The following is a 14660-nucleotide window of genomic DNA, read 5'->3' on the forward strand; positions in this document are numbered from 1 at the left end:
CCTGGGATTGAGCCCCACATTGGGCTCTCTGCTCAGCAGGGAGCCTGCTTCTTCCTCTCTCTCTGCCTGCCTCTCTGCCTGCCTCTCTGCCTACTTGTGATCTCTGCCTGTCAAATAAATAAATAAAATCTTTAAAAAAAAAAAAAAGAACTAGCTCACTACAAAATAAATTTTAAAAGTGTGCATGTATTAAATTTTATTAAGATAAAGAATGTGTAGCCAGGATTTGTAGATAATAATATACACTTTATTGTGAAGTCATTACAGCCAGTCAGTTCTCACTAAATGATTTTGTTGATTTTTGCAGAACTTTTGAATCCATGGCAGACCTATGGCTGTAATTGACAAATGAGTGTGGTTACTCCTGAATGTTGGTCAATATTTTAAGTTAAAGATTAAGGTGAAGTGGAACAAAGGAGAAGAATGTCACTTGTTTGTCAATGACTGAGTGATTTCTTCTTGAATGAGATAATCGTTTTCAAATACTGAAAGAATATATACTCATTTTTTTGTGCTATTGACAACCTAACTCCTACAGACAAAACACACTTTTAATTTTAATTTTTATTTTTAAAAAAGATTTTATTTATTTATTTATTTGAGAGAAAGAGTGAGCGAGAGTGAGCAGAGCACAAAGCCTGGGAAGGTGCAGAGGAAGAGAGAGGAGTAGACTCCCCAGTGAGCAGAGAGCCCGACTTGGGGTTCAATTCCAGGACCAAAGGCACACACTTAACCAACTGAGCCACCCAGGTGCCCCATTTTAATTTGTTTATACTATTAATATACTTCTTTATCATTTTATTCATATATATATATATATTAGAAAGAGAGAGCATGAGAGGGAGAGAGAGAGAGAGAGAATCCTAAGCAGGCTCCATGCCCAGTGCAGAGCCTAATGCTGATTTCAATCTTAGAACCTTGAGACCATGACCTGAGTTTAAACCAAGATTTGGACAGTTAACCAACTAAGCCACCCTGGCACCCCTCTTTATCACTTTCTTAAGCCTAGAGAGAAGGAAAAGCACAGTATTAACCCTTATTGTAGCATTTTCTTATTTCTGTGATAAAAATACTGCCAGTATTGCCACTTTCGCTTCTAATATGATTTTCCTAAATATGCGGTTGGAAAGAGATTATATATTATTTCCACCATATAAAAAAGATAAATGTAAATAACTTCAAAAACATAAATAATAGTAAAATTCACTAAAATAAGTTAATTTATGATCTATTTTTGATATAATTCATTTCATTGTAAGTTATAAGATACAATAAGAATTATAAATTTATTTATTTTTATTTTTTAAAAATTTAAAAAAGGACTTTATTTGTTTATTTGAGAGGGAGAGAGCACAAACAGGAGGAGGAAGAGGGAGAAGGAGACTCGCCACTGAGCAGGGAATCCAACATGGGGCTTGATCCCAGAACCCTGAGGTCATGACCCAAGCCAAAACCAGACGTTTTACCCATTGAGCCTCACAGACACTCCTTTAATTTAATTTTTAATAATGGTATTTAAGGGGTACCTGGGTGGTTCAGTGGTTAAGCTATTGCCTTTGGCTTGGGTCATGATTCTGGAGTCCCAGGATCACGTCTCACTCAGGCTCCCTGCTCTGACCTTCCTCCCCTTTCATGTTTTCTCACTCTCTCTCTCTCAAATAAATAAATAAAATCTTTTTTTTTTTTAAATGGTATTTAACAACTGGTTCACAGCATTTTAAAAAAAAAACCATTATTCTTTTGAGCTAGTATAAGCTAGCTCCAGCACTCTTGGAAATGTTATAAGGTAATATCTTGAAATATTCGTATCTGTGGGGTTTTTTTCTTTTCTATACTTTCTTGTACTTGATCTTTTCCTTGTAACTCAGAACTGTTGCCTTAAGAAGAAGCATGGCTATTTTAGTGAACAAGAAAAAAGGTTCTTATTATTCATGATAGAATGAACACATGTGTTCACCACAGGTTTCTCTTGAAATCCTTATGAAGACATAAACAAGAAGAGAGAAGAGAGTGGGAAAGGAGAAAATATAACAAAATTTGAAGCATGGAAGTAGATGAACAAGTGATGAACAAGTAGATGAACAAGTGAGAATGAATATTCCAATCTAAAGAAAGTTAAAATCTGAACTTGCAGAGGTAAAGTTAATAACAACAAACTGATTCATGGCTGTGGAATCCCAAAGGCTCGAGAATTTGAAGATAAAATTGAAGGAAATCTCTGAGAAAGTAGAATCAAAAAATAAAAAAGAATGGGAAATAGAAAAGAGAAGAAAATTAAAGACAATTCAACATCTAAATAATAAAAGTTTCAGAAAGGAAGGATAGAGAAAACAGAGGGGAGATGATCAAAGTAGTAATTAAGAGCAATTCCCACAATTGAAAGACATGAGTTTCCAGAGTAGGAGCACTCATTAAATGCTAAGCACAATAGATTTAGAAAGACCCACACCAAGGCATCTCATATGAATTTTTATTTACAAGAGACAAAAAAAAGTTCCTAACCATTTTCAAAGAGCGAAAAGGGAGGCCACAAACAGAGCTAGAATTAGAAAGGAATTGTCTCTTTCCAGCAAACAGAAGACAACTAATCAATGTCTTCAGAATTCCAAGGAAAATAGTTTCAACCTACCATTCTATACTCAACCAAACTTTCATTCAAGAGTGAGGATAGAATAAAGACATTTGTAGATGTCCACGTTTTTAAAGATTGTATCTAACATGTATACTGCAGAATGTGTTCCACAAAACAAGAGAGCAAAATAAGGAAGAAAGATATGACACCTAGAAAATAGGAGATCCAACATAGGAAGGAGAAAGAATCCTCAGCACAGGGCTGGAGATCTCAGAGCCATATTTGAATACTGGTAGGGAAAAATCTATTCCTGTTGGGACTGGAGAGCAGAAGGCTTCACAAGGGATGTTGCCACGAGATAAATAAATTAAAAAAAAAACCTGATGTATTTGAAAATTATGAGAGGAAATTTATAATTCTGGAGGAATTTTTGAGGATGAGTTAGTTATAGGAACATAGAAAACTGAGCAAACAGTAAAGATAATTATTAATTCCAAAAGAAAAAATTGTAGAAGAAAGGAAATACAATCATGGATGTTATTTAAGAAGATGAAAACAAGTACCAGAAAAATATTCAGCTAACATAATGGAAAAAATGTTTTAAAAGTGGGAATTGAGAGTAGTGGAGGAGAAACAATGTAGTGCTTTACTTCATTGTATTATAATAGTATTTGATTTTTAAAGCTCTGTACAAAAATAAGCTATTGTTTTAGTTTTTATTTTATTTTTTATTATTTATTTATTTATTTGAGAGAGAAAGAGAGCATAAATAGGGGGAGGAGCAGAAGGAGAAGCAGACTCCCTGCTGAGCAGGGAGCCTGTTGCCAGGCTCCATCCCAGGACCCTGGGATCATGACTTGAGTGAGCCAAAGGCAGACGGACGCTTAACTGACTGAGCCATCTAGGTGCCCTGATAAATTATTGTTGTAAATAAAGAAGTAAGAGGCACCTAATTGTCTTCTTTTTGTTTTTTTCAAATAATCTTTTTCAATTAGCAATAATCGCGCCTCAGATAAACCTCATTGGCTATGATACTGCCACTGCACAAAGCTTGAAAATAGAATTCTATTTTGAAAATAGAGAGAATGCAGTGAGGAAAGTGATAGTGGTGTGTGAGGGAAAGCTTCAACCATAATGGTATAGTGTCCTGGAGAGTGATAATTACCACAACCGTTACAAAAATAATCACACCCTTCAGTGTTACAAAGAAAACCCAGAGGGGGTTGCCTGGGTGGTGCAGTCGGTTAAGTGGCTGACTCTTGGTTTTGGCTCAGGTTGTGATCTTAGGGTCATGAGATCAATCCCCGCATTGGGCTCTGCACTCAGCATGAAGTTGGCTTAAGACTCTCTCAACCAGGGGCGCCTGGGTGGCTCAGTGGGTTAAAGCCTCTACTTTCAGCTCAGGTCATGATCCCAGGGTCCTGGGATCGAGCCCCACATCGGGCTCTCTGCTCAGCAGGAAGCCGGCTTCCTCCTCTCTCTCTGCCTGCCTCTCTGCCTACTTGTGATCTCTGTCTGTCAAATAAATAAATAAATCTTTAAAAAAAAAAAAAAGGCTCTCTCAACCAGGTGGGTTAAGCCTCTGCCTTCGGCTCAGGTCATGATCTCAGGGTCCTGGGATTGGGCCCCATATCGGGCTCCCCGCTCGGTGGAGAGCTTTACCCCCTCTCTCTGCCTGCCTCTCTGCCTACTTGTGATCCCTCTCTCTGTCAAATAAATAAATATTAAAAAAAAAAAAAAAAAAAAAGACTCTCTCAACCATATGGTTCCTGGGTGGCTCAGTGATTGGGTATCTGCCTTATACCCTTTAGGTCAGGTCCTGATCTCAGAGTCCTGGGATCAAGTCACAAATCAGGCTCCTTCCTTAGTAGAGGGCCTGCTTCTCCCTCTGTCTGTCATTTTCTTTCTCTCTCCCTCTGACAGATAAATACATAAAATCTTAAAAATAAATAAAGACTTTCCTTCTTCCTCTGCCCCGCTCCACTTTAAAATAAATCTTAAAAAATTATGAAACATTTATGAGGTACTAGTATTTCTTTAAAAAAAAGAAGAAAAACAAGGGGGAATTGTGGACCCTTATAATAAGGGTACTCAATGCCCTCTGGGGCTTATGGAGGATTTCCATACAAGCTTACAGTTCAGCCAAAGAGACAGATTATAAATAGATAATTTCAACACAGGTGGTAAGTAGAAATGATGGAAGTATACATAGAGGGGCTTGGAGCACAGATTGAACATTTAGCCCAATCTGCATATATCAGGGACTTCTGTAGGAAAGAATGGTTAAAGATGTGCAGGAGGGTAATGAAAGATGTGGAATAATCATCAAATATTTCTGAAAGGGGGGCGCCTTGGTGGCTCAGTGGGTTGAAGCCTCTGCCTTCAGCTCAGGTCATGATCTCAGGGTCCTGGGATCGAGCCCCACATCGGGCTCTCTGCTCAGCGGGGAGCCTGCTTCCTCCTCTCTCTCTGCTTGCCTCTCTGCCTCCTTGTGATTTCTGTCTGTCAAATAAATAAATAAAATCTTTAAAAAAAAAAATATTTCTGAAAGGTTTTGAACCTTTACATGCATAAGTTGAAAGTTTCTAGACAAATGTTTTAACCTGATAATCAGAATCATATATAGCTTTAATATTTGAATATCTCTTTATAGAGTTGGTAAAAAAGGGAAACAAGATCAAATAATAGTAATGTTTATAATTAACTAGTATGGGAAAACCTTAATTTATTTGAGCATTACCATATTTCTTTCTTTCAAGTTATATTCCTTCTCCTGCCCTGGAGTCATAAGAAAGTTTGAGAATGTAGGGGTATTTGGAAATTTTCACCCTAATCATATTCTTTTCTTTTTTTAACTTTAAAGAATTTATTTTAACCTTATTCACTTGTTGTATTTCTTGGAATGGGGATATATACATTATTTATCAATAAATTCCTTTTTCTTTTTTTTTCCAATAAATTCTTAATGCCTTAATTTACAATTACCATTTATTTGCAGAATTTTGAAAACTATCCCAATTACATGGAAAAAAAAATGTACAGAGGCACCTGGGTGGCTCAGTCATTAGGTGTCTGTCTTCGGCTCAGGTCATGACCCCAGGGTCCTAGGATGGAGCCCCGAGTCACCTCAGCTCCCTACTCAGCAGGAAGCCTGCTTCTCCCTCTCTCATTCCCTCTGCTTGTGTTCGTCTCTTGCTGTGTCTTTCTTTTGCCCTTATAATTCAAAGTACATTCAAATTAACATGGTGGGTTTCTTTTCTTTTCTTTTTTTAATATATAGAGAGAGTGCACATGAACATTTTGGGGGAGAAGAAAGGGAGAGAGGAAGAGAGAGAATCTTAAGCAGGCTCCAGGCTCAGCACAGAGCCCAACCTGGTGCTCAATCTCATGACCCTGAGATCATGACCTGAGCAGAAAACAAGAGTTCCATGCTCAACAGACTGAGCTACCCAGGTGCCCCTATAGCAATCTTTTTAACTAAAAATTCAGTGACAGTTTTGTAAGTTTAACAAATGGCCACATTCTTAAGTTTAATTCCATTGGTACCACTGACTCTGCACACTAGTCTGACTGAACTAAGAAGTTATAGCTGCTAGCCAATGAAAAACACGTTAAAAGAACTCTAGTCGTGTTTGTAACTATTATCCGGGCTCTCTAGGTTTCCTTCAGTCTGGCTCTTTATTCAGATTCCTTCTCTAGCAGCTTCTGGCCTTTGTCTCCTCTTTCTGGCCATGTGTTTCATTGCCTCCTGGACTTGATGAAATCTGCCTTCCTTAGAAGGAATCTCACTGAGAGATTCCTTGGCCTAGAATCTCACTGAGGCCAGCCCCATGGAACCATGGGAAAGACTTCACTCTCTTCAACCAGTCACTTGCTCAAGTTTGTTTGAAGATAATCTTTAGGGTTTGGAAAAATATAGTCTACCCATAATTCTCTATGCAGTGGAATTGTTAGTGATTCCTATTCTTTTTTTTTTTTTTAAACTTGTTCTTGTATTTATTTCCCTAATAAACATGAGAAAGAGCAACAGTAACATTTTAAATTTGTATGATGGGCTTCTGCCCTTCATATCATCTTCAACCAGGGCAATTTGACTTCTCTGTGTTTTATTTCTTAACTTCCATAGTAAGATTTTAACAAAGGACTCCTTCGTAAAAACAATGTTTTTCAGATCAATATTTGCTTTGAGTATTTAATTTAATCCTCAAAACAACCCAACAGGGCTGATAGTTCATTTTTTTAAATCCTACTTGAGAGATAAGGATATGCAAGCAACAAAATACTGATTGAACCTCTTTTATACAGCTAGTTAGTTTTACATCTGGCATTAGAATTCAGGGCAGAAATAGTTATGGTGCAGGTTGCCTGGGAATTCAGGTGGTAGTTTCTTGTGGTTGCCAACATATGAACACCAAATTAGATTAAAAAAAAAAAAAAGATTTTATTTATTTATTTGAGAGAGAATGAGGGAGAGAGAATATGGGAGAGGAGAATGTCAGAGGGAGAAGCAGACTCCCAAAGGAGCTGGGAGCCTGATGCCGGACTCGATCCTGGCAGTCTTGGATCATGACCTGAGCCCAAGATAGTCACACAACAAACTGAGCCACCCAGGCGCCCCTCAAATTAGATTTTTAATATCCACAATATTCATATCTCTCCTCAATCCTGCTGGGGTCATCAATACCACATTACCCTGCCAGAGGTAATTGTTCGATTCAATTGTTCGAACTCTGATGCTTTGGTAATTTTTAAAAAATTAATAATTGGGATTTGTAAACTAGCAAAATATTTTTTTAATTTAAATGCATGAATTCACTTATAGGAAAAATCTTGCAGAGACATAAAATTTAAAATCCAGTAAAGGAATGACCTTTGTTGTGGAAAACAAAAGAAAGGAAAAAATCAGGTCTTTTCTGGAAAATCTGGGACATCAAATTATTAGGCATAAAATGTTTCTCCCTGGGGACATAGGTCACTTTCAATATTTGCCAAAGCATTAGATCAGCCAGGCACTGGGAAACATTTGTAAGCTTTAATAACTGAGCTCTTTCAATGTGTTTTGGTAGAAGTTTAAAATCTCTCTGGCCCCATTTTATTAAACATATATACCTTTGGCTATACAACATCTCTCTCCTAGGTTATTACTGAGAGAATAACCATCTACTTAACAACTTTTTTTTTTTTTTTTTTTTAAAGATTTTATTTATTTATTTGACAGAGAGAAATCACAAGTAGATGGAGAAGCAGGCAGAGAGAGAGAGAGAGAGGGAAGCAGGCTCCCTGCTGAGCAGAAAGCCCGATGCGGGACTCGATCCCAGGACCCTGAGATCATGACCTGAGCCGAAGGCAGCGGCTTAACCCACTGAGCCACCCAGGCGCCCTACTTAACAACTTTTATTGTGCCTGCAGTATATGTACATTTGTATAGCTGTTACATTGCACAAATGCAATTATTAGAGCTCTGGAAAGGGAGTTGGAGAAAGAGGAGGAATTTGTAATCTGAGCAGGATAGGACTTAATTATTTAACTGGTTAAAAGTGTGTCAATCTCCTCTGCTTTGCAAATAAACTGGAACCCAGAGGTAAACTTTAAATAAAACCCAGAAACTCTGGAGTCAATTAAGGAGACATTTAAGGCATTAAAAACAAATAGTTGAAACAAATTTGTTGTAGAATAATCAGAATATACAGGGACTTTTAAAAAAAGATATATTGATTTTATTTTAGAGAGTGTGAGCCAGGGGAGGGGAAAGGAGTAGGGAGAAAGAGAACCTCAAGCAGACTCTGCACTGAGCATGGAGCCCAATGGGTTCAATCCCATGACCTTTAGATCATGACCTGAGCCGAAATCAAGAGTTGGACACTGAGCTACCCTGGCGCCCCTGTACATATACTTTAAAAAAAAAGTTTTCAATTAACAATAATCGCGCCTCGGATAAACCTCATTGGCTACGATACTGCCACTGCGCAAAGCTACTTTAAAAAAAAGAAAGAGAATAAAAACTACCTGAACTCTACCAACCAAAGATAAGAATTACTAACATTTTAAGATGAATCTTTCCACACTTTATATGTGTATATATACATATGTACAATAAAAAGCTATACATACTGGTTTATAACTTACCTTTTAAGATTCATCAATATCATAAGCATATTTCTATGTCAGACAAGAAACTAAAATGTCACGTTAGTTACTATGTAGTATTTCATTAGACTATTTTACCAAAATTTGCACAATCTTTGTCTTGTTACTCATTTTTGAAATTTATTTATTTATATTTTAAAAATATTTTATTTGTTTATTTAAGAGAAAGAGTGAGCAGGGGTAGGAGCAAAGGGGGAGAGAGAGGAAAGAGAATCTTGAGCAAAGTCCCTGCTGAGTGAAGACCCCCACCAACATGGGGCTTGATCTCATAGCCCTAAGATCATGACCAAAATCAAGAGTTGGCTGCTTAACCGACTGACTCACCCAGGCACTCCTCATTTCTATAATTTATAGACATTAAAATGATAGACATTTTCTTTCTTTTTTTTTAAATGAAAGTCATTCTTTTTTTTTTTTTCTTAAAGATTTTATTTAATTATTTGACAGAGAGAGATCACAAGCAGGCAGAGAGGCAGGCAGAGAGAGATGAAGGGAAGCAGGCCCCCCGCTGAGCAGAGAGCCCCATGCGGGACTTGATCCCAGGACCCCGGGACCATGACCTGAGCCGAAGGCAGTGGCTTAACCCACTGAGCCACCCAGGCGCCCCTGAACGTCATTCTTATAACCAAAATCTTCGGACTCCTTTGTTAGTTCTTAAAGATAAACTCTGGGAAGTAAAATTATAAGGTATACTGGTTAATATTCTTTGGTTGTAAGCAACAGAAATCTGGCCACAACTAGCTTAAGGAACAGGGAAGAACTGATTGATTCACATTCATCCAATAATTGTTTAAAAACCTTTAGAAGTTTTGTTCATTGGAAACTATAAGGATATATTTATCATCTATTTCCCAAGTTGGAACACATAGGCTTAAAGAAAACTATAAAGATTTTTGTTTATTTCCACCTTAGTTCCTTATATCCATACTCTGATCAATACTCAGCTAAGCAATAGAGGTAGACCTCTCTAGATCTTCAGAGTACACTCTGTGCAATGATCTCTTCTTTGGTATGCTGCCCTGAAAACTCTAGCCGCCTTGTCCTCTCATGGCCCCAACTCTATCTTCTCAACTCAGAGAGACCATGAGGCTCCACCTGGCTTCCCCCTCTTCGCAGTGCAGTATGGAACTCTCTCCAGACAATAAGTAGAGATGTTCATAAGGCTCACTTTGTTTATTTCCTCCCTTTAGAAATCATACTGGTTTTTTTTTTTTTAAGATTTATTTATTTATTCTGGAGAGAGATAAAGAAGAGGGAGAGAGTAGAGGGAGAAGCAGACTCCTCGTTGAGCATGGAGCCTGACATGGCTCAATCTCACAACTCTGAGACCACGACCTGAATGGAAATCAAAAGTCGGATGCCCAACTGAATGAGCAATCCAGGCATCCCCCCCCCACTTTTTTTAGAGCAATCTCTACCCCCAACATGGGGCTTGAACTCATAATCCAAGATCAAGAGTTGTGTGCTCTACCAACTGAGCCAGCCAGCTGCCCTGAAATCATACCGTCTTTTATTGCCTGATGTCCAGTGTCTAAAAACCATTTTTTTCTTATATTTTGTCTTTTTTAAAAAATTGTTTTGTAAGGAAGTGTGAATGTGGTCCGGGTCACTTCATATTTGTCCAAAGGAAAGTCTCTATCTCAACATTTTTAGAGCTCCTGTCATGTGCCAGCACTTGGGATCCCTAGTAGAACACATGACAAAGCTACAGAAAGGTCAGAATTTGAGCTGCCTCCATGGAGAGCAGTGCCCAGGGATATAAATTCTCTCTGATTTTAAGATCTCTGTCTCTCCATCTCTATTTCTTTCTCTCTTTCCTTATCTTTATGTCTCTATCTTTTTGCACATTGGTGTTAATTTTTCCTTTAGATGTCTAATTCATGAAGATTAACAGGCAAAGAGACTTGAAATTGTATTCTTTCAAGCTTAGTTGTTTTAGAAAAAGGTAAACCTCTTTTTCTCAGCTTCATTATGAAAACTCTCTAGGAAGGAATAATAAACCCATCCCTTGGATAAATCACTCTGGCTAGGGAAGTAAGGAACTTAAACTGACCCAGTCTAGAGCATGTGCCTTACATTGGTGACCAGGGATCTGGAATCCCTTACAAAACAGAGTCACAGGGGAATGAGCAGGTGAACAGCCATCACAATTTGTGTCTACAATCCTGGGTATATTATTTTTTGTTTTGTTTTGTTTTAGAGAGAGATAGAGAGTGTGAGTAGGGAGAGGGGAAGAAGGAGAGAGAAAGAGAGAGAATCTCAAGCCGACTCTGTGCTGAACAATGAGTCAGACACAGGGTTTGATCCCACAACTCTGATTGAGATCATGATCTGTGCCAAAAATCAAGAGTCAGACACTTAACTGACTGAATCACCCAGGTGCCCCAGTGGGTATACTATTTTTTGATATTTACAAAAAACTACTTTAAAATAATATCTGGGATGCCAATGTGTCTCAGTCAGTTAAGCATCTCTCTTTGGCTCAGGTCATGATCCCAGGGTCCTGAGATTGAGTCCTGCATCAGGCTCCTTGTTCAGTAGGGAGCCTGCTTCTCCCTCTGCCTGACGTTCCCCCTGTTTGTGCTCTCTCTCTCTCTCTCTCTCTCAGACAAATAAATAAATAAAGTCTTAAAAAAAAAGTCCAACTTCAACACATTTGCCAATGGGTAGCGTTAAAGAGTCAGATGCTTGTCTAGTATAGTGCATAGAGAATCTAAGTTAGTAGGACACTTAACATTTGATTAGTGAATATGGTTCAGAAAAGCAATACACTACAGAAAAGCATATGAGGGTCCAGAAGAACAACAGAGAACTCTAAAGGGTTTCTAAAGGGAAACATTTACAAAGGTAGTTAGAGGGACACCTGGGTGGCTCGGTCATTAAATTGTCTGGCTTCAGCTCAGGTCATGATCCCATGGACCTGGGATTGAGTCCGCATTGAGCCCCGCATCGGGCCCCTTGTTTGGGGGAAAGCCTCCTTCTCCCTTTCCCACTCCCCCGGCTTCTGTTCCCTTTCTCACTGTCTCTCTCTCTCTGTCAAATAAAAAAATAAATAAAAATCTTTTTTTTTTTTTAAAGAGTAGTTTATAAAACATCCAAAAAGAACTTTATGACAAGGTAGGGAAATCTTTCCTCATTCATGTACCCACCCAGGAAATTCTTAAGACTTCTAGGCTAACTGTGTCAAAGTTGGGCAAGAAAAAACTTTAATCTTGGAGTCATCTTTGAATAGTCTCTCAGCTTATTATTCTCTCAGCCAATTAATTATCAAGTCCTATTCATTCTCTCAACCCTCTTTGGCCTCTTCTTATTTAAGTCATCTATCGCTTGGATTACTGCAAAGGTCTTCTAGCGGGCTTTCTGAATCATGTCTTGCTGCCTATGATGGGATGCTTGTGCTTACTGCCCAGCAGCCATTTCCACTTCTCTGTAGCTACACCCAAAAATCTCCTTTTGGGAAAAATTCTTCTCTCTTGCTCTGAACCATATAATTTTGGAGAGATTAATTTCACCTTCAGTTCCAGAAGTGGATTCTTGTGAGCTTAACTATTTAGTGAATTTCTATTGAATTAATAAAATTATTGATTCACTTACTGAATTAGTGAATTCATCTATTTCCTCTGATCATACTGATTACCTTAGGCCAATGAGACTCAGTGAAATATTTGTTGGGGCCTCTGGGAGCTAACACATTTTTCCTTTGAATCTCTGTAGAAAAGTCATTAAAAAAAAAAAAGAATGTCATTTTCTTAGAGACACTTTCCCTAATTTCACAATTTTGGTTATCCTCCCCTGTTAAACACTCCTGTTACTACCTTATGTAATACAAATACATTTGTAATTGTTTAAAATTTGCCTTCCTTGGGGCGCCTGGGTGGCTCAGTGGGTTAAGCCGCTGCCTTCGGCTCAGGTCATGATCTCAGGGTCCTGGGATCGAGTCCTGCGTCGGGCTCTCTGCTCAGCAGGGAGCCTGCTTCCCTCTCTTTCTCTCTCTCTGCCTGCCTCTCCATCTACTTGTGATTTCTTTCTGTCAAATAAATAAATAAAATCTTAAAAAAAAAATTTTTGCCTTCCTTTTAAAGAATATACACTTCCTAGATGGAGGGTTTTCTATCATACTATCATTCTATCATTGGTATATTCCCAGAGTCTAGTGCAGGGCCTGGGACCAAATACATGGTGAACAAATCCATAGACCGAGAATGAATGTGGAGCAGAGAGAAGGCAAGAAAGTGTATTTTAAGAAGAAATGAGTATTTGACCAAACCTAATTTAAACATCAACCTAAAGCTACCTGATATTAAAGAATCTGAGTTTTGGGGCTAAATTCCAATTTAGACTGAGTTGAGAGAAGAAATGTGAAATCAGAGAGGCCAAATATTGTGCCTTTCCAGTAAACTTTTTAAAAGTTTTCTTGTTTGTTTGTTTATTTATTTATGAGTAGGCTCCACACCCAGTGCAGAGTCCAATGTGGGGCTTAAACTCACAACTGTGAGGTCAAGCACTTAGCTGAGATCAAGAGTCAGACACTCAATTGATTGAGCCACCCAGGTGTCAAACCAAGCTTATTTCTTTTTCTCAGTAATCTCTACACCCAGCAAGGGGCTTGAACTCACAACCCTGAGATCAAGAGTTGCACGTTCTTCTTCTTCTTTTTAAAAAAGATTTTATTTATTTGACACACAGAGAGAAAATAGCAGGGGGAGTGATAGAGGGAGAAGCAGGCTTTCCACTGAGCAGGGAGTCCGATGTGAGGCCTGATCCCAGGTCCCCAGGACCATGACCTGAGCCGCAGGCAGACACTTAATGATGGAGCCACCCAGGCACCCCAGGACTTGTACATTCTTCTGAGCCAGCAAAATGCCCCTCAAATAAACATTGACTACACTTTTCTTAATGAGCTCTGTGAACTCATCCATGTCTATGCTTGTGCATTGTCTATCATTTTGGTGTTTTGTTACTCATTAATTCAATAAATATTTATTCACTATCTCCTTTATGTATGCACTGCTATAGATGCTAGAGATGAATGAATAAAATGTGATCCTATAAGGAATTTACAGTCTAATTAGAAAGATAGATGTGTAAATAAATAAATTATAACATTGTGGAAAGTGCTGGAAGAAGAAATTAATGATTATTGCTTTCTTTAAACATATGGTATTATTAGTCAGGGTCTTTCAGTTGCAAATGACAGAACCCCAATATCAGATGGCCTAAGCAGAAAATGGAATCTATTGACTTTTGTAATTAGGAATTCCAGAGAGAGAGCTAAGCTGAGCTACTCAAATAATATTGTTGGACTTCTCTATTTCTTTCTGGTTTTATGTCCTGCTGTTTAAGCTTCATTTTCTTTTTCTGAAGATGGACTCTGAGATAGATCGCTGTGGTGCACTGTCCAGATGCCACCTTTAAGATGGAAGCACTGATTTTTCCCTGGCTTTGGCAGTGTTGGCTGCTGATGGCTCAAAGCTGAGTCTCTCTCTCTGGGAATTGCTCTTACACAAAGGGAGCACCTCATTCCATCTCTTTATGCTTCCTTTCTGGGAGCAACTTATGTCCAGACTGATCAATGAAGGGTTCCAAATCCTGGCCTCTTGCCTTGATTCAAGACATTTCTGAAGGGCCATCTCAGCTTTAGAGCTACCCATGGGGTCAGTCGAAGAGTCTGAGGAACATGAGAAGGTCTGACACTTGGCCGATCTATTCTATGAATAACAGGTTTGAATTTATTTTTAAATTCTGGTTATAGAGGAAGAAATGGAGAGAAGTAAAGAGGAGGAAATATGAAGTAAAATCAAGAGTGTTCTAATTAAAGACCAAGAGCCTTGCCCTGTGACTTCTCCTTGAGATTCTATAGCTCTTCAATAAGTGCTTCTGTGTAAGTGGGTCTTTGTGAAAGTAATGAAGAGACCGGGCTTCCCCCTGGACTTGCCCAGGA

At 38.4% G+C, this 14660-nt stretch overlaps 2 non-coding genes across 2 annotated transcripts; both read right to left on the minus strand.

The window, feature by feature from the left end:
• Positions 1-3485: 3485 nt before the first annotated feature.
• LOC132002420 (U4 spliceosomal RNA) lies at positions 3486-3624 on the minus strand. The gene has a single exon (XR_009399889.1). It is a non-coding gene; the product is annotated as a U4 spliceosomal RNA (small nuclear RNA).
• Positions 3625-8405: 4781 nt separating this feature from the next.
• LOC132002415 (U4 spliceosomal RNA) lies at positions 8406-8546 on the minus strand. The gene has a single exon (XR_009399887.1). It is a non-coding gene; the product is annotated as a U4 spliceosomal RNA (small nuclear RNA).
• Between the last annotated feature and the right edge of the window lie 6114 nt (positions 8547-14660).

The sequence above is a fragment of the Mustela nigripes genome, chromosome 14, assembly GCF_022355385.1.
Source record: "Mustela nigripes isolate SB6536 chromosome 14, MUSNIG.SB6536, whole genome shotgun sequence".
Lineage (NCBI taxonomy): Eukaryota > Metazoa > Chordata > Mammalia > Carnivora > Mustelidae > Mustela > Mustela nigripes.